The 18,859-nt window shown below is 39.6% G+C and overlaps 1 protein-coding gene and 1 pseudogene across 1 annotated transcript in view; both read right to left on the bottom strand.

Moving 5' to 3' along the window:
- The window catches only part of CHD7 (chromodomain helicase DNA binding protein 7), a 309,908-nt gene that overhangs the window by 99,165 nt on the left and 191,884 nt on the right, over positions 1-18,859 (bottom strand). The gene's annotated exons all lie outside the window — the stretch shown is intronic.
- LOC128661802 (uncharacterized) lies at positions 7,016-7,134 on the bottom strand (annotated as a pseudogene).

Here is an 18,859-nt window from a genome sequence, read left to right as displayed (position 1 = left end):
TAAATTTGCTGGCCATCTGTATCTTGTGACAAGCCATCAGCCAATCACAGACTCATCTGTAATAACGACTCTTGCACTTGCTCAGTAGGAGCTGATGCTTCAAAGTGTGCACAAACCTCGTTATACTTATGCTTCGTTGTATTGCACTTCGCTCTTATTGTGCTTTGCAGATAGAGCAGCAAGTGCATGAGTGACTGATTTGTTCAAATGTTTTTTTCCAACAGGTGGTAAAGGGACACCACCCATCAGGTGTATTTTGTTAATTAAGATACGTACTTTGTTTGTTCGTTTTGTAGCATAATGCTATTGCACATTTAATGGAGTATAGTGTAAATATTTTTATAAGCAATCAGGGGGGGGGGGGGGGAATAAGCGACTCACTTTATTACTAAATTCGCTTTATTGCGGTGGTCTGGAACCAAACCCACAATATCTCCGAAGTACGCCTGTAATAGTGCACAAACTTCATGATTAATCTGAATCATGAAACGTTTAATTTTGACTTGAGTAAAGTATAAAATAAACAAATAGATCGGGAAGGACATGAAAGGTTAAGTAAGTTTCCCATTTTACTTCTATTAATGTTGCTTAAATTAAAGGGACATGAAACCCCAACATTTTTCTTTCATGATTCAGATAGAGAATACAATTTTAAACAGCTTTCCAATTTACTTATATTATTTAATCTGCTTCCTTCTCTTCTTATCCTTTGCTAAAATGGTTTATCTAGCTCAGGAGCAGCAAATAACCTAACTCTCTAGCTGCTGATTGGTGGCTGCATCTATATACTGATTGTGATTGGTTCACCCATGTATTCAGTTAGAAAACAGTAGTGCCATTGCTGCTCCTTCGACAACTGATATCAAGAGAATGAAACAAATTACATAATAGAAGTAAATTAAAAGTTGTTTAAAAATTGTATTCTCTATCAGAATAATGAAAGAAAATGTTTGGGTTTCATGTCCCTTTAACTCTTAGTATACTTTGTTAAAGAGTAATCCTAGATCCACTCAGGAGTGTGCACGTATCTTTAGCCATCTGGAAGCAGTTTTTTCAACAATGTTTATAGCAATGTTCTACATAATTGCAAACTGCCACAGGATGCTAAAGACATGTGCCGGTCTCCTAAGCACTATCAGCCCTACCAAGGTTTACTCTTCAACAAAAGGTACCAAGAGAACAAAACACATTTAGAAGCAAAATAGAAGGTTGTTTTAAAATTGCATGTTTTATCGGAATCATGACAATTTCATTTTTACTTTATTGAATTTAGATTTGCGTGAGATAAATAAAAAAAATATATATAAAATACGATACAAATTATATACATTTCAACTAAATGTGTTGGGGAAAAAACAGTCTAACTGGTATATATGGTCTCTAAATGGGGGATTTAATTTCACTAGAGCACTGGTTTTCAAACCTGTCCTCAGGCCTCCCTAACGGGCCACATTTTGTGGATAACTAGAGCACAGGTGAAATATCAGCTGACTTGGTTAAACCTGGTTATTTACCTGCTCTTACCCAAGGCTAATCCTTAAACCTGGCCTGTTGGGGAGGCCTGAGGACAGGTTTGAAAACCCTGTGGACTATAGTGATCCTAAAGCTTTTATTAAAGGGATAGTAAACACCAAAATATTATTGTATAAAAAGATAGATAACATTGTTATAGAAACATTAATTTATGCTTACCCTGATAAATTTATTTCCTGATATGGCGAGTCCACAGAATCATCAATTATAGTGGGAATTCACTCCTGGCCAGCCAGGTAGGAGGCAAAGAGCACCACAGCAAAGCTGCTATATAGTTAATCATGGAAAAAAGAGGTTTTGTAAGGGCGCTAATAGCCTGAAGATACTTATGTGAAAATTATTTATACTATCTGTGATAGATATCCGTGATAAACTGTTAGAAGTGTTAATAAATTCAGATCAGTAAAGCTTCTAAAAAACAAATAATTTATTGGTTACAGTATATTTAAAAAAAAAATTAGAGACGTCTCTAGTACAATTCAGTCAGAAAAAAATATTAAAAAATAAACATGAAAATAAAAATGGTACTGATTAGTACTTCATGAGAATATTAGTTTTACTGCTTATTTTATTAGTCACAGGGAAAATATCTATTGTTGTGTGACTAAGCAATTTGCCAAGATTTCTCGTGAATTATTCAGAGTTCATTGACATCTATTTAAAATGAAATTCACATACCGGCTTGATAAAACTTGTGCAAAAAAATGGAGCTTAAAATAGAGCTGTGCAAAATAAGGAAAATTATATAGAGTTATGTCTCTGTACCAGATTAGGTCAATCCTTTGTGTTGTTTCACAGCGAACTATCAAAGATAATTATCATGTCCATATGTATGAACCAAGAGAAATGTCCAATAATCATATACTGCTGATAGCTTAAGGTTGTCGTTTACAACTCTGATACAGATTGTACCTTATCGTATGCGTGAGCAACAGCAGGGTATCCTGTGCGTCCCTGCGGCTCGGTTCCTCTGGCAGTGTCCTCGTGTTGTTGGCGTCCTGACGTGTCTCCCGATGTGTGGGGGCTTGACTTGCGTCTGCCAATCACTGCTTAGAGAATTGTTAGTATACAGAATTCCTCTCTGAATCCGATACTAGGTATATAAAATTCTCTTCTTGTATCTGATACTTAGTGCTTATTAGGTACCAATCAGCGGAAATGTATCGGTCTGAAGATAGATTCACCTGCACTTAGTGCTATTTAGCACGCAGGTTCCGATGATGCTTCCTCTTTAATGTCCTTTGGTGACAGTCACCCGGGTTGGTTCAATCGGCTCAAAGAATAGTGGAGTCAAGTGTGCCAGTCCTTTAGCCTTCTACGCGTTTCACTCCCTCCAGGAGCTTTATCAAGAAGGAGGGAGTGAAACGCACGTAGAAGCCTAAAGACTGACACACTTGACTCCACTATTCTTTGAGCCGATTGAACCAACCCCCGGGTTGACTGTCACCAAAGGACATTAAAGAGATGCATCATCGGGAAACCTGCGTGCTAAATAGAACTAAGTGCAGGTGAAATCTATCTTCACAGATACATTTTCCGCTGATTGGTACCTAATAAGCCACCTAAGTATCAGATACAAGAAGACAATTTTATATACCTAGTATCGGATGCAAGAAGGATTCTGTATACTAAACAATTCTCTAAGCAGTGATATGGCAGACGCAAGTCCAAGCCCCCACACATAGGGTGTGAGTCAGACGGCCAACAACACGAGGACACTGCCAGAGGAACCGAGCCGCAGGACGCACAGGATACCCTGCTGTTGCTCATGCCATACGATAAGGTACAATCTGTATGAGAGTTGTAAACGACAACCTTAAGCTATCAGCAGTATATGATTATTGGACATATCTCTTGGTTCATACATATGGACATGATAATCTATCTTTGATAGTTCGCTGTGAAACAACACAAAGGATTGACCTAATCTGGTACAGAGACCATAACTCTATATAATTTTCCTTATTTTGCACAGCTCTATTTTAAGCTCCATTTTTTTTGCCACAAGTTCTATCAAGCCGGTATGTGAATTTCATTTTAAATAGATGTCAATGAAACTCTGAATAATTCACGAGAAATCTTGGCAAATTGCTTAGTCACACAACAATAGATATTTTCCCTGTGACTAATAAAATAAGCAGTAAACTAATATTTCTCATGAAGTACTAATCAGTACCATTGTTATTTTTATTTTCATGTTTATTTATTTTTTAAATATTTTTTTCTGACTGAATTGTACTAGAGACGTCTCTAAAAATTTTTTTAAATATACTGTAAACCAAATAAATTATTTGTTTTTTAGAGCTTAACTGATCTGATTTTATTAACACTTCTAACACTTTTTCACGGATTATCTATCACAGATAGTATAAATAATGTTCACATTAAGTATCTTCAGCTATTAGCGCCCTTACAAAACCTCTTTTTTCCATGATATACTACTTTTAGATTGAAGGATCTAAAACACTGTAAGGGTCTGATACTTTATTTTACCCAGCCGCACTATTTTCCCACACTCTTTCACATGCTATATAGTTACTAACCCTCTGTGTGTGATCGTTGTCTCTCTCTCTAAACCCTCTGACTCTGTCTCTCCTCTCTCCCTCTCCCCCGAGTGCTTTTCTGAGTTTCGGTCTACCTTTTATTTATTTAATTAATTAATTGTGGTACCATCTGAAAATGTAGCTTTATTTAAAGGGGTGGGGTCAAGCGACCCCCCCCCACCATCATTAAATTTCACAGCCGCACTGGATCAAGACATTTTTATATTTACTGAATAATGAAAGAATCTATAAGCATAATTTGCAGGCAATTAAAGTAAAAAGTATGTTATAAAACATATTTAATGGGCCTGTATTTCTAGATCTCGCAATCAGAGCAAGCATTTTGTTATCTGGCAAGAGTTTCTGTTACAATCCTTTAGACTAAAATCAGATGTTTACTAAGTTAACCAGTTTTCCAAGACACCATTTTAAAAGGACATGAAACCCAATATGTTTTCTTTCATGATTTAGAAAAAGCATGCAATTTTAAATAACTATTCCAATTTACATCTAATATCCAATTTGCTTCATTCTTTTGATATCCTTTTGTTTAAAATCATATCTAAATATGCTCAGTAGCTGCTGATTGGTGGCTCTGCACATAGATACCCTCATGTGATTGGCTCACCCATGTGCATTGCTATTTCTTCAACAACAATAACCTCCAGTCATTCAGCCCGAAGGGAAAATGGAAAAAGACAACACAAAGGTGTAGAGGTGCCTGAGGTTTTAGTATAAAAATAACAGTCTTAAAATAAAGGGTGGGGCGTGGACTTACATATCCGAAATAAATAAATTTATCAGGTAGCATAAATTATCTTTTCTTTCCTAAGATATGGCGAGTCCACTGAAATCATCAATCTACTAGTGGGAACCAATACCCAAGCCTAGAGGGACCAAAGATGATTAGGGGGGACAAGACAGGTAACCTAAACAGAAGGACCACGCCACGAAGAACCTTTCTCCAAAAGAAGCCTCAGCTAAGACAAAATATCCACATTTGGAAAATTCTGGAAAAAGTATGCAGAGAGGACCAAGTTGCAGCCTTGAAAATCTGTTCCTACAGAAACTTCCTTCTTGAAAGCCCCAAGAAGGGACAGCCCTAGTGAAATGAGCTGAAATTCTCTCAGGAGGCTGCCTGTCCAGCAGTCTCATAAACCAAACGCATTATCTACTCAACCAAGAGAAAGAGAAGCAGCTGAAGCTTTCTGACCTTTATGTTTCCCAGAGAAACACAACTGGCAACAATCCTTAGTCGTCTGTAGAATAGAAAAATAAAGCAACGCACAACGTCAAAGTTGTGCAACAAAAGTTCCTTGTGAGAAGAAAGATAAGGACACAGAGAAGGAACAACAATTTTCTGATTAATATATCTATCCCGAAACCACTTAGGAAGAAACCTAACTAGTACGAATAACGCCTTAACTGCATGAAAGATAAGATAAGGTGAATCATACTGCAAAACTGAGAGCATCCGAGACTCTGCAAGTAGAAAAGATAGCAATGAGAAACAAAACCTTCAAAGATAACAACTTAATATCTATGGAAAGTAAAGGCTCAAAACAGAGCCTACTGCAAAAACTTTAAGAACAAGGGTAAAACCCTAAGGGGGAGCAACCCGACTTAAACACAGGACTGATGTAGACCACTGCCTGACAAAAAGATTGTACATCTGGCACGTCTACCAGATGCTTATGTAGCAAAAAAGAAATGCAGAAAAGTGACCCTTCAGGGTACTGACTGACAAACCCTTCTCCAGACCACCCTGAAGAAAGGATAAAAAAATTCAGGAAAAAACCCCCGCTTACACAAAATAAGCATCCAATCTTCAAGCAGTCAGCTTCAGAGATTTAGATGAAGGAAAAGACCAAGAATCAGAAAGTCCTTCCTCAGAAGTAGTCTCCAAGGTGGTGTGGCGACATTTCCACTAGGTCTGCATACCACATCCTGCAGAGGCCACGCAGAGGGCTAAAAAATCACTGCCGCTCTCGCCTGAAAATACGAATAATGACTCATGGAAAGAGAACAAACAGAGGAAAAAGGTATGTAAGACTGAAAACCAAGAAAAAGTCAGAACATCTATCAGGATGGTCTGAGGATCACCATGACCATAAACCGTACCTTTTGAAACTTGGCGTTCTGTCGCAATGCGCATGTGAGGGTCTACCTAGAGAACACTTCCGGATAGAAATGCTCACTCCCCGGGATGAATTATCAGTCTGTTTAGAAGTCTGACTCCCAATTGTCCACCCCTGGAAAGTGGATGACCGACAGCAAATGTGAGCTTCCTCCCACTGAACAATCCAAGTCACCTCCTACATGGCTAAGGAACCCCTAGTTCCTCCCTAATGGTTGATATAAACCCTTGAGGTGATATTGTCCGACTGGACCAAGCTAGGGATGACTGAGGTCAAGTCATCAGAGCATTGCGAATTGCTCTCAACTCCAAGATGTTTAAAGAGGAGAGCAGACACTTAGAGTCCATAATCCTTAAGCAAGACCCAGACAGCTTACCAGCCAAGAAGGTTGGCATCCGTGGTCACATCACCCAGGAATATCTCCAGAAGCATGCGCCCAGTGATAGATAATCCTGAAAAAAAAAACTACGGAAGATAGTCTCTTGTCATCTGATCTAAATCTATCCTTTAAGACAGATCCAAAAGTTCTCCATGTCATGGAAAATAGCAAAAGGAACGATGTCCATGGAATACCATCAGACCAATTACCTCCATACACAGGGTCACAGAAAAGTTAAGAAATATCAACTGCAGCTAAATCCAAACTCCCAACCTCCTGGTTGCAAGATGGCTAAGCTATCCATCGGCCACTAGAGCTTACTGTTGGCCGGACAGAAGACTGCAGAGTAGGGAAAAGGAATAAATCCTTGATTTTCTGACCTCTAAAAGACATCTCCTAGATAAAGAATCAAATAAGGTCCAAGCATACCACACCTGGTGTTCCCAGGTGGTCTCCCATCCACGTACTGACCAGGCCTGACCCTGCATAACTTCCGAGATCAAACGAAATTGGGTGCATTCAGGGTATTGTGGCGGAAGTCCCAATTAAATGATAAATTACCCTTGTGGATAGAAAAAGGGAACTCTTCTCCAGATTCATTTCCCATCCCCGGAAAAGAAGATCAGACGAGATCTCTTAAAAGAGAGTTAGCTCGAAGTCAGGATGATACCTGAACTATATATTGTCCAGAAAAACACACTTGCAATATCCCAAGACCTAAAGGTCTGACTGAGATGGTGCAAACTAAGAAAACTAGAGAAGAAGGAATTATACTGTCCAGATCTGAGATTTCAGCCTCAGCAACTACTGGCAAATCCTCCTCACTAACTTGGAAGAAAAACCTGCATGTGGAGCACAAACCCTCTTATCAGAGACTTAAAATGTCCTCTTGCCTTTTCCCTGAAGTAAAGGAAAACAGCCCAAGCCACAGATACCGCAGAAGATACCTGTAAGCAAATACACTCCTCCAGGAGATTGAGAGGAACCACAGGGCACTGCACGTGACGCTATATAGGCTTGGGACATAAAAGGAGAAAGCTGTGGCAGTGCCTTAACAGCAACATCCTTGGAGACAAAGTTCAAACCAATCTATACATTTAATAGCATTTGCGAAATCAGAGGTACAGAAAAAATAAAATGTTTAAACCAATCTGTATATTTAATAGCATTTGCGAAATCAGAGGTACAGAAAAAATAAATGTTTAAACCAATTCTTAGTTGAGCAAGCCTTCCACACAACTTCAGCATCAGTAGAAGGAATTATACTGCCTTAATCCGAAATTTCACCTGCACCCGAAGAATCATCATCCTCAGACTTTTGAGAGGAAATACTTTGATTAGCCACTTCAGGATCAGAAACCTTACTTACCGTTTCTTTAAGATGTCCCTTTTGCATTTTCCCTGCAACATAGGAAAAAAGCAGACAGCGCCTCATATACCGCAGGAAGATACCTGGCCAGCAATATCTTACAAAATAACTCCAGACTGAGTTTGAGAGGAAACGCAGGGCACTGCACGTGCAGATGAATAGGATTGTGGGCGCTATGAGGAGAAAGCTGCGGCACATCTGAAACAGGAGGCTCCTGAACAGCAGCGCCCTTAGCCAATGGATGGCTCAGGGTTCAAAAAGTCTATTTCTATAAGCTATAAGTCTCTTTCAATACATGAAGAACCAAAAAGATACTGGGGGCTCCACCTGGGCATCAAACATAAGCTACAGGTAACATCTGCACAGCCTCCTGAATCATATTACAAAAAGAAGCAAATTAAGGGAATAAAATATAACTTTTTTTTATTCATCTTTTAACAAAGGATATATACAGAACCAAAAAAAAAATTCTTAATGAATGTTCCCTTTTCCAAATCATGAAAACATACCCCCAGGCAACATACTACACCTCAGCAGAATTACTGAGGTGCCATAACTGTCCTGCAACCCGCAGCAAACTGAGGAAAAAGAAACGGTCACGGAATTCCAGAGAAGCAAAAACAGAAAGAAGCTTCTAAACAGCAGAGCCATCTGAAATATGGGCACCTCACTCTTACAGGAAGTGAAAAATGTGCCAAAAAAACTGACATCACAGAATCAGAACCTCCCTAAAAGGGGCGGTCCTACAGCTGACAAAAAGTAAATTTGTGCTTACCTGATAAATTAATTTCTTATATGGTACGACGAGTCCACGGATTCATCCTTACTTGTGGGATATTATCCTCCTGCTAACAGGAAGTGGCAAAGAGCACCACAGCAGAGCTGTCTATATAGCTCTAAATGTTTGGGTAGGGTTAGACTGTCTAGCTGGTGGGAATCTAGCACAACCTGAAGTAAACTTTATCCCAATGTTAAAGAGTTATAATTAGTTGTGGTAGGTGGCACAAACAATGTGGTTATTCCCAATGTGTCTTACTGTAAATATGTGTGATAATATGTGGGCTCAATATATGTTAATGTCTTTGATAAGTACTATTTTATATTCTCTTATGGAAAAATTGGATGTCGATAACTTCTTAAAAAAAATATATATTATACTTTATTTGATTCCGGTAAATTTACCAATAATAGTGATGCTAAAAGTACAATTAAACAAATATTACAAATTCCTTCAAAGTTTATAAAATGAACACCGGTGTCTCTATGTATCTATGTATAAAATGTACGTAATATATAAAAATATATGAATATATATAAAAATTAAAAATAATATCGCTTGAAAATCTTGCAATTTATACATTTTTAGGTTTATCCACAAGTGTAACTTTCTAACAAAATGTTTGTAAATACAATTTAATAGTGAATAAGACAATAGTTGCTGTATAGTTCATATAGGATACTTTGTTTAAAGTTCAGCTGTGCAAATTGAGATCTTATCTTAGGTAACCTATATATCAAATGTAGAGGTATGTTGGTGCGATTTTTATCACACCTGTGATACAAGTATACAAATTAGTACCTTAAAGTGTATCTGTTTGATATCACTTTTGTGAGATAATTGCGGTTTAAATAAACGCCGCTATGCAATAACTTGCCTGATGGCAGTTCTATATAGGCTGCTGGCGGTTATAATAAATGCCGCTTTGGTTTCCTCCTTGTTAGGTGGGCTTATCTGTTTGCTGCGAGGAAATTCACTTTTATTATAAATGCTTGTGTAGTTGCCGTGGCCGCTTTGTTATCTTGTCCTTTGTCGGTCAGTGACCGATCGCGCTTTTAGGATTTCTTGGTGGGATCTTCGTTGCGGTTAGGTGATAAACCGTTTGCTGATGTTTTTTTTAAGTATCTCTTGGTTTTTATATTCTGTGGTCTTGTCTGTCGGTCAGTGAACGATCACGATGGTATGGTTGTTGGATGACCTCCCTGATGTGGAATATTAGCGTGCCTCTACGGTCCGTTGTTCCCAGGTTTCTTTGATGTTGGTCAGTGACCGATCTGGGTACTGAAATGTGGTTGTGGGACTAAGTAGAAAGTTTGTAGGATAAGTAGAAAAAGGAATTCTAGTCTAGCAATGTGATCTTTGCGGTTTAAATATATGCCCGCTAAGTAGGAACTTGAATATTTCACCAGGGTGTAGCTGGTATTCTCTTTGTCTTCTCAAATCCTTTGCAGGTGTGGCTGCTCAGGGTATCAACGCGTTTCGTCTGGACAGCTTTTTCAAGATGAAAAGATGAAATCCTTTTTCTACTTATCCTACAACCTTTCTACTTATCCCACAACCACATTTCAGTTACCCAGATCGGTCACTGACTGACATCAAAGAAACCTGGGAACAACGGACCGGAGAGGTGCGCTAATATTCCACATCAGGAGGTCATCCCAACACCCATACCATCGTGATCGGTCACTGACCGACAGACAAATCACAGAATATAAAAAACCAGAGATACTTAAACATCAGCAAACGGTTAGCACCCTAACCGCAACGAAGATCCCACCAAGAATCCTTAAAAGCGCCGCGATTCGGTCACTGACCGACAAAGGACAAGATAACAAAGCGGCCACGGCAAACTAACACAAGCATTTATATAAAAGTGAATTTCCTCGCAGCAAACAGATAAGCCCCACCTAACAAGATGGAGGAAACCAAAGCAGCATTTATTTAACGCCAGCAGCCTATATAGAACTGCATCAGCAAATGATTGGCATAGCGGCGTTTATTTAACCGCAATCATCTCACAAAAGTGATATCAAACAGATACACTTTAAGGCTACTAATTTGTATACCTTGTATCACAGCTGTGATAAAAATCGCACCAACATACCTCTACATTTGATATATAGTTACCTAAGATAAGATCTCAATTGCACAGCTGAACTTGAAACAAAGTATCCTATATGAACTATAAAGCAACTATTGTCTTATTAACTATTAATTGTATTTACAAACATTTTGTTAGAAATTACAACTTGTGATAAACATATAACTGTATAAATTGCAAGATATTCAACGAATATTATTTTATTTAATTTTTATATATTCATATATTTTTACTATATTACGTACATTTTATAATAGATACATAGAGACACCGGTTGTCATTTTTTAAACTTTGAAGGAATTTGTAATAATATTTGTTTAATTGTACTTTTAGCATCACTATTATTGGGTAAATTTACCGGAAACAAATAAAGTATAATATATTTTTTTTTTTAAAAGTTTTCGACATCCAATCTTTTTCCATCAAGAGAATATAAATTAGTACTTATCAAAACATTAACATTTATTGAGCCCACATATTATCACACATATTTACAGTAAGACACATTGGGAATAGAAACTTGGTTTGCGCCACCTACCACAAACTAATTATATGTCTATATAGCTCTCCCTTAGCTCCACCCCCCAGTCATTCCACCAAAGGTTCCGGAAGAAAAAGGAGAAACTACAAGGATGCAGAGGTGACTGAAGTTTAAAATCAAAAAATATAATCTGTCTTAAAATGACAGGGTGGGCCGTGGACTCGTCGACCATAGAAGAAATTAATTTATCAGGTAAGCATAATTTACTTTTTTTCTATAGGTACGAAGAGTCACAGGAATTCATCCTCTTACTTGTGGGATACAATACCAAAGCTACAGGACACGGATGAATGGGAGGGACAAAGACAGATGGCTAAACAAAGGCACCCACTGCTTGAAGAACTTTATCTCCCAAAAATAGCCTCCGAAGAAGCAAAAGTATCAAATTTGTAAAATTTGGAAAAGGTATATGAAGCGAACACCAAGTCGCAGCCTTACAAATCTGGTTCAACAGAAGCATCATTTTTAAAAGCCCATGTGGAAAGCCACGTTCTAGTAAGAGTGAGCTGTAATTCTTTCAGGAGGCTGCTGTTCAGCAGGTCTCGTATGCCAAACGGATGATGCTTTTCAGCCAAAAGAAAGAGGTAGCCGTAGCTTTTTGACCTCTACGTTTTCCAGAATAGACAAACAAACAAAGAAGATGTTTGACCCCCACAAAACGTTAACAGCACTCCCAGTTCATAAAAAGTTTGCCCACAAACATTCACAACTCAGAGTCAACCATTTTTGTAATTAGACCACTTATGCATGCTTAGTAATGCCCTTCTTATAGCTCCTTAACTCTTACCCTCATGGGGATACTGTCAGCCCTTTCTGAAATACCTCAGTTTCTCCAGAAAAAAATGATCTGACAACTACCTCACTACTGTATAGCATGAAAACGTTCCTCACACTGAAGTTTCCTGCACCTCCTCAGCCTCTGTGGGACAGCACTGGATCTCTAGTACAAATGCTAAGATCATCATCCTCCAGGCAGAAGTCTTCATCCATCTGCTGCCTGAGAGTCAATAGTACACACTCGGTACCATCTTAAAACAAAAAACTCTTGCTTGAAGAAATAAAAAATATTTTATCACCTCTCTTCACTTTACCCTTCCTAGTACTTAGAGCTAGGCAAAGAGAATGATCTGGGGGTGGAGCTATATAGCAGCTCTGCTGTGGTGCTCTTTGCCCACTTCCTGTTAGGAGGATATATCCCACAAGTAAAGGATGAATCCGTGGACCTCGTCGCTAACTTTTAGAAGAAAAAGCATATTTTTTTCCTTTCTTTTTTTAAAAACTTTCTTGAAAAACAGGCTTAAAAAAAAAAACAATAAAACCCCCCAAAAAAGTACATAATCTGTTACTAAAAACGGATCCTCCCACTGAGCCATTCAATAAAATAAATAACTCCTCACACTAACAGCGCCCTGCAAAAACTGCCATAAAAAACCTGCACCCTGACAGGGAATAATATAAAAACGTCCTGCAGCGTTTCAGCTGAATAAGTGCCAAATTTTTAAATGCTAAATAGAAAAATAAAACTGGCACTCAGAGGCGTAAAACTAGAAACCACAGGGGCCCCAGGTGCAAGAATCTAAGACATTACATTTAACACCAGAAAAAAATGTTGAATCAGATTACATGTCTGCAAAAGGAGGGTACCCTGTGCCCCACAGTCTGTGAGATGGATCTGACCCCCCAATAACTCGTATTTTAGTGACTCTGTTTAACCCACCAGTACTGTATATAGTGAGTCAGACCTGTAATCCGCCGGGTGAGATGGCTTGGCTGGCCCTGACCCTACCCGCCCTAGTACTTTATAAAGTGACCCACAGTAGTCTGTGACATGGTCCCAGCCCCCGTAATGTATATAGTGGTACCTGTATAGACCGACACTGTTTATCCCCCCCATGCTGTAGTACAAGGTCTGTAATTTGCTGATTCCACATACATACACACAGTAACATACATGCATAAATACACACACAGTCACATACATACATTCACAAACACCAATGGGTAAAAACAGAAACACATAACCCCCCCTGTAGTAGTCAGCTTTTTTTAAGCTGGGCCCACCACCCCTTGGGGGCCCTAGTCGCAATTGCGACCTCTGCACCCCCCTGTAGTTTCGTCCCTGCTGGCACTTACCTCAATATTTATCTGTCCCGGCAGCAGGACAGCTAGTGTTGCCACCTCAGCCATGTTTTCCTGGACACTTATGAGATACACATGCTGCAGGGTGTGCAGGAAGAAACATGTATTGTGCTTCTGGACAGCACTTGTTATATGCAGTATTCATATCCTCCCCTTCCACACCCCGCAGGCTTGTGTAACTCATAAGTGTCCAGGAAAACATGGCTGAGGGTGGCAACCCTAAGGTTAGCTCACATGGTTTTGAGAGGATGCTATCCCTCACATGACCTGTGGAAATACAGAAAGACTGAGGGCTAGATTTATCAAAGCCATTCTCCTCTAATATCGTCCAAAAAAAACGCATACAAATGGATCCTCATATTTATCAAAGCACTCTGCGCCTATAATTGCGCAAATCTGAAGAAACCTTCTTCGCACTCCGCTTGCATTCGCCTAGGCGCACCAATATACATTAGTAATAGGCGTAATTTAACAGCCGACCTACAAATACGCCCAGTTGCTTATTCATCATTGCTTTGCGCCGAGAATTCCGGCTGTAATTGCGTGTTGTATATTTCGCCAATTATATTTATTTTTGTGTCAAACATATGACACAAACAGCACGGGGAAACATTATATAATATAAATATTAACTAAATAGTTACCCTAAAAAAACGTTTTTTTTTAATAATCAAAACATGGCGGTGCAAATATTTATAGGGATGTACTGCGATAAATAGGGAGTAAATAGGGAGTAAATGCTTTTTCCAACAGGCGCAATTTATCATTATTACGCCCCAGCTCGCCTGCGCAAAATTAACGTCTATTTTTTTTATAAATTTAGGCGCACATGTGCGCCTCTTCCGGAGGCAAGCTGGGGAGCAGTTACAAGCGAAGAACATACAGAGTTCGCCTAGCCTTTGATAAATCTAGCCCTGAGTAAACTTACTCAGGCTATCTAAATAGGGCAGCAAAATGTTTTGGTAAAAACGCAGTGAGGGTTGTACCCCACAAGTTCCCAATTGCTTAAAAGCCACCACTGCCCTTACTGAAGAGACTGACATGGGCTAAGGCTAGACCCTTTAGAAAGATCAGAGCAAACCTACTCTGCTTTAAAATAAAAAATCTTGATTGTTAGATCAGACCACTAACTTCACCCTCCTCCTTGCACCGCAGGCAAAGAGAATGACTGGGGGTTATGGGTAAGTGAAGTGACATATATAGAAGCTTTTGCTGTGATGCTCTTTGCCTCATCCTCCTAGCCAGGAGTGATATTCCACTAGTAATTGATTGATTCCGTGGACTCACCATATCTTAGGAAAGAAATATACTTTTCTCCAGACATAGGTGTGTCCGGTCCACGGCGTCATCCTTACTTGTGGGATATTCTCTTCCCCAACAGGAAATGGCAAAGAGCCCAGCAAAGCTGGTCACATGATCCCTCCTAGGCTCCGCCTTCCCCAGTCATTCTCTTTGCCGTTGTACAGGCAACATCTCCACGGAGATGGCTTAGAGTTTTTTGGTGTTTAAATGTAGTTTTATATTCTTCAATCAAGAGTTTGTTATTTTAAAATAGTGCTGGTATGTACTATTTACTCTGAAACAGAAAAGAGATGAAGATTTCTGTTTGTAAGAGGAAAATGATTTTAGCAACCGTTACTAAAATCGATGGCTGTTTCCACACAGGACTGTTGAGAGGAATTAACTTCAGTTGGGTGGAAACAGTGAGCAGACTTTTGCTGCTTGAGGTATGACACATTTCTAAACAAGACTTGGTAATGCAGGAAGCTGTCATTTTCCCTATGGGATCCGGTAAGCCATTTTTATTAAATAAGAATAAAGGGCTTCACAAGGGCTTTAAAAGACTGGTAGACATTTTTCTGGGTTGTCTCCGACGATACAAGTAGATCAGAGGACCAGAGATTCACTCCGTTGGTGGCTGAACCCTGGACAACCTGTCACAGGGGATGAGCTTCCGCAGACCAGAGTGGGTCATTGTCACGACCGACGCCAGTCTGGTGGGCTGTGGGCGCGGTCTGGGAACCCCTGAAAGCTCAGGGTCTTTGGTCTCGGGAAGAATCTCTTCTCCCGATAAATATTCTGGAACTGAGAGCGATATTCAATGCTCTCAAGGCTTGGCCTCAGCTAGCAAAGGCCAAATTCATACGGTTTCAATCAGACAACATGACGGACTGTTGCGTATATCAACCATCAGGGGGGAACAAGGAGTTCCCTGGCGATGGAAGAAGTGACCAAAATCATTCAATGGGCGGAGGACTCACTCCTGCCACCTTGTCTGCAATCCACATCCCAGGAGTGGAAAATTGGGAAGCGGATTTTCTGAGTCGTCAGACATTTCATCCGGGGGAGTGGGAACTCCATCCGGAAATCTTTGCCCAAATAACTCAATTGTGGGGCATTCCAGACATGGATCTGATGGCCTCTCGTCAGAACTTCAAGGTTCCTTGCTACGGGTCCAGATCCAGGGATCCCAAGGCGACTCTAGTAGATGCACTAGTAGCACCTTGGACCTTCAACCTAGCTTATGTATTCCCTCCGTTTCCTCTCATCCCCAGGCTGGTAGCCAGGATCAATCAGGAGAGGGCATCGGTGATCTTGATAGCTCCTGCGTAGCCACGCAGGACTTGGTATGCAGACCTGGTAAATATGTCATCGGCTCCACCATGGAAGCTACCTTTGAGACGGGACCTTCTTGTTCAAGGTCCGTTCGAACATCCGAATCTGGCCTCACTCCAACTGACTGCTTGGAGATTGAACGCTTGATTTTATCAAAGCGAGGGTTCTCAGATTCTGTCATTGATACTCTTGTTCAGGCCAGAAAGCCTGTAACTAGAAAAATCTACCATAAAATATGGAAAAAAAATATATCTGTTGGTGTGAATCTAAAGGATTCCCATGGAACAAGATAAAAATTCCTAAGATTCTATCCTTTCTTCAAGAAGGTTTGGAGAAAGGATTATCTGCAAGTTCTTTGAAGGGACAGATTTCTGCTTTATCTGTTTTACTTCACAAAAAGCTGGCGGCTGTGCCAGATGTTCAAGCTTTTGTTCAGGCTCTGGTTAGAATCAAGCCTGTTTACAAACCTTTGACTCCTCCTTGGAGTCCTCTATTTAGTTCTTTCAGTTCTTCAGGGGGTTCCGTTTGAACCCCTACATTCCGTTGATATCAAGTTGTTATCTTGGAAAGTTTTTTGGTTGCAATTTCTTCTGCTAGAAGAGTTTCAGGGTTATCTGCTCTGCAGTGTTCTCCTCCTTATCTGGTGTTCCATGCAGATAAGGTGGTTTTGCGTACTAAACCTGGTTTTCTTCCGAAAGTTGTTTCTAACAAAAACATTAACCAGGAGGATAGTCGTGCCTTCTTTGTGTCCGAATCCAGTTTCAAAGAAGGAACGTTTGTTGCACAATTTGGATGTAGTTCGTGCTCTAAAATTCTATGTTAGATGCTACAAAGGATTTCAGACAAACATCTTCCTTGTTTGTTGTTTATTCTGGTAAAAGGAGAGGTCAAAAAGCAACTTCTACCTCTCTCTCTTTTTGGCTTAAATCATCATTAGATTGGCTTATGAGACTGCCGGACGGCAGCCTCCTGAAAGGAATCACAGCTCATTCCACTAGGGCCGTGGCTTCCACATGGGCCTTCAAGAACGAGGCTTCTGTTGATCAGATATGTAAGGCAGCGACTTGGTCTTCACTGCACACTTTTACTAAATTTTACAAATTTGATACTTTTGCTTCTTCTGAGGCTATTTTGGGAGAAAAGGTTTTGCAAGCCGTGGTGCCTTCCATCTAGGTGACCTGATTTGCTCCCTCCCATCATCCGTGTCCTAAAGCTTTGGTATTGGTTCCCACAAGTAAGGATGACGCCGTGGACCGGACACACCTATGTTGGAGAAAACAGAATTTATGTTTACCTGATAAATTACTTTCTCCAACAGGTGTGTCCGGTCCACGGCCCGCCCTGGTTTTTTAATCAGGTCTGATAATTTATTTTCTTTAACTAGTCACCACGGTATCATATGATTTCTCCTATGCAAAATATTCCTCCTTTACATCGGTCGAATGACTGGGGAAGGCGGAGCCTAGGAGGGATCATGTGACCAGCTTTGCTGGGCTCTTTGCCATTTCCTGTTGGGGAAGAGAATATCCCACAAGTAAGGATGACGCCGTGGACCGGACACACCGTTGGAGAAAGTAATTTATCAGGTAAACATAAATTCTGTTTTTACCTCTGTAATTACCTTGTATCTAAGCTCTGCTGACTGCCTCCTTATCTCAGATCTTTTAACAGACTAGCATTTCAGGCAATTAGTGCTGAGCTCTTAAATGACTTCACGTGTGTGAGCACCAGTGTTATCTAAATGAAACACATGAACTAACGCTCTCTAGCTGTGAAAAACTGTCAAATGCATTCAGATGAGAGACGGCCTTCAAGGGCTTAGAAATTAGCATATGAGTCTACCTAGGTTTAGCTAAGAGCAACAAGAGAACAAAGAAAATTTGATACAAGAAAATTAGAAAGTTGTTTAAAATTAACTGCCCTATCTGAATCATGAAAGCTTAATTTGGACTTTACTATACCTTAAACACTAACAAAACAAAAATGTTAATATAAAATACAGATTGCGGAAGTTTGAGATTTGAAATAAAAGCTTTGTGCATGACTAAGGAGGCAAATCCTTGTCGACCAATAGAGCTAATGTGGTGTCCCTTACTGTACAGTGTATAACCTATTCCTAGGGATGAGTTGTGTACAAGCATGCATTTGCATTTACTGCACAGGCTAAAGAAAAGCTGTGTAAACATAGCTGATAAAGTTACACTCCAAGTAGGAGGCAGAAGAGATAAGCAATAAAAAGTTAATTTTCAGTTCTCTAAATATTAAGCTTTGGTTTACAGATCAAAATTATATAAATAAGCATGTGTGTTGTACAGAAACAGGTAACATAAGGAAAGCAATTTATAATACATGTTATACTCTGCAGCTGGTATTAGACATTGAAAACACAGTAAATGGACAGTCTACTTCAAAAATGTTATTGTTTAAAAAGATAGAAAATCCCTTTATTACCCATTCCCCAGTTTTGCATAACCAACACAGTTATATAAATACACTTTTAACCCCTGTGATTACCTTGTATCTAAGCCTCTCGACAGCCCCCTGATCACACGGCTATTTATTTATTTATTTATTATCTATTGACTTGCATTTTATCCAATTAGTGCAGTGTCAGCCACAACTCCATGGGCGTGAGCACAATGTTATCTATATGGCCAACATGAACCATCAGTCTCCTGTTGTGAAAAGCTTATAAAAAAAGCATGTGATCAGAAAGAGGCCG

This window comes from Bombina bombina, chromosome 5 (genome assembly GCF_027579735.1).
Source record: "Bombina bombina isolate aBomBom1 chromosome 5, aBomBom1.pri, whole genome shotgun sequence".
Lineage (NCBI taxonomy): Eukaryota > Metazoa > Chordata > Amphibia > Anura > Bombinatoridae > Bombina > Bombina bombina.
The sequence above is the reverse complement of the archived record's forward strand: the minus strand, read 5'-3'. Positions and strand labels throughout refer to the sequence as shown.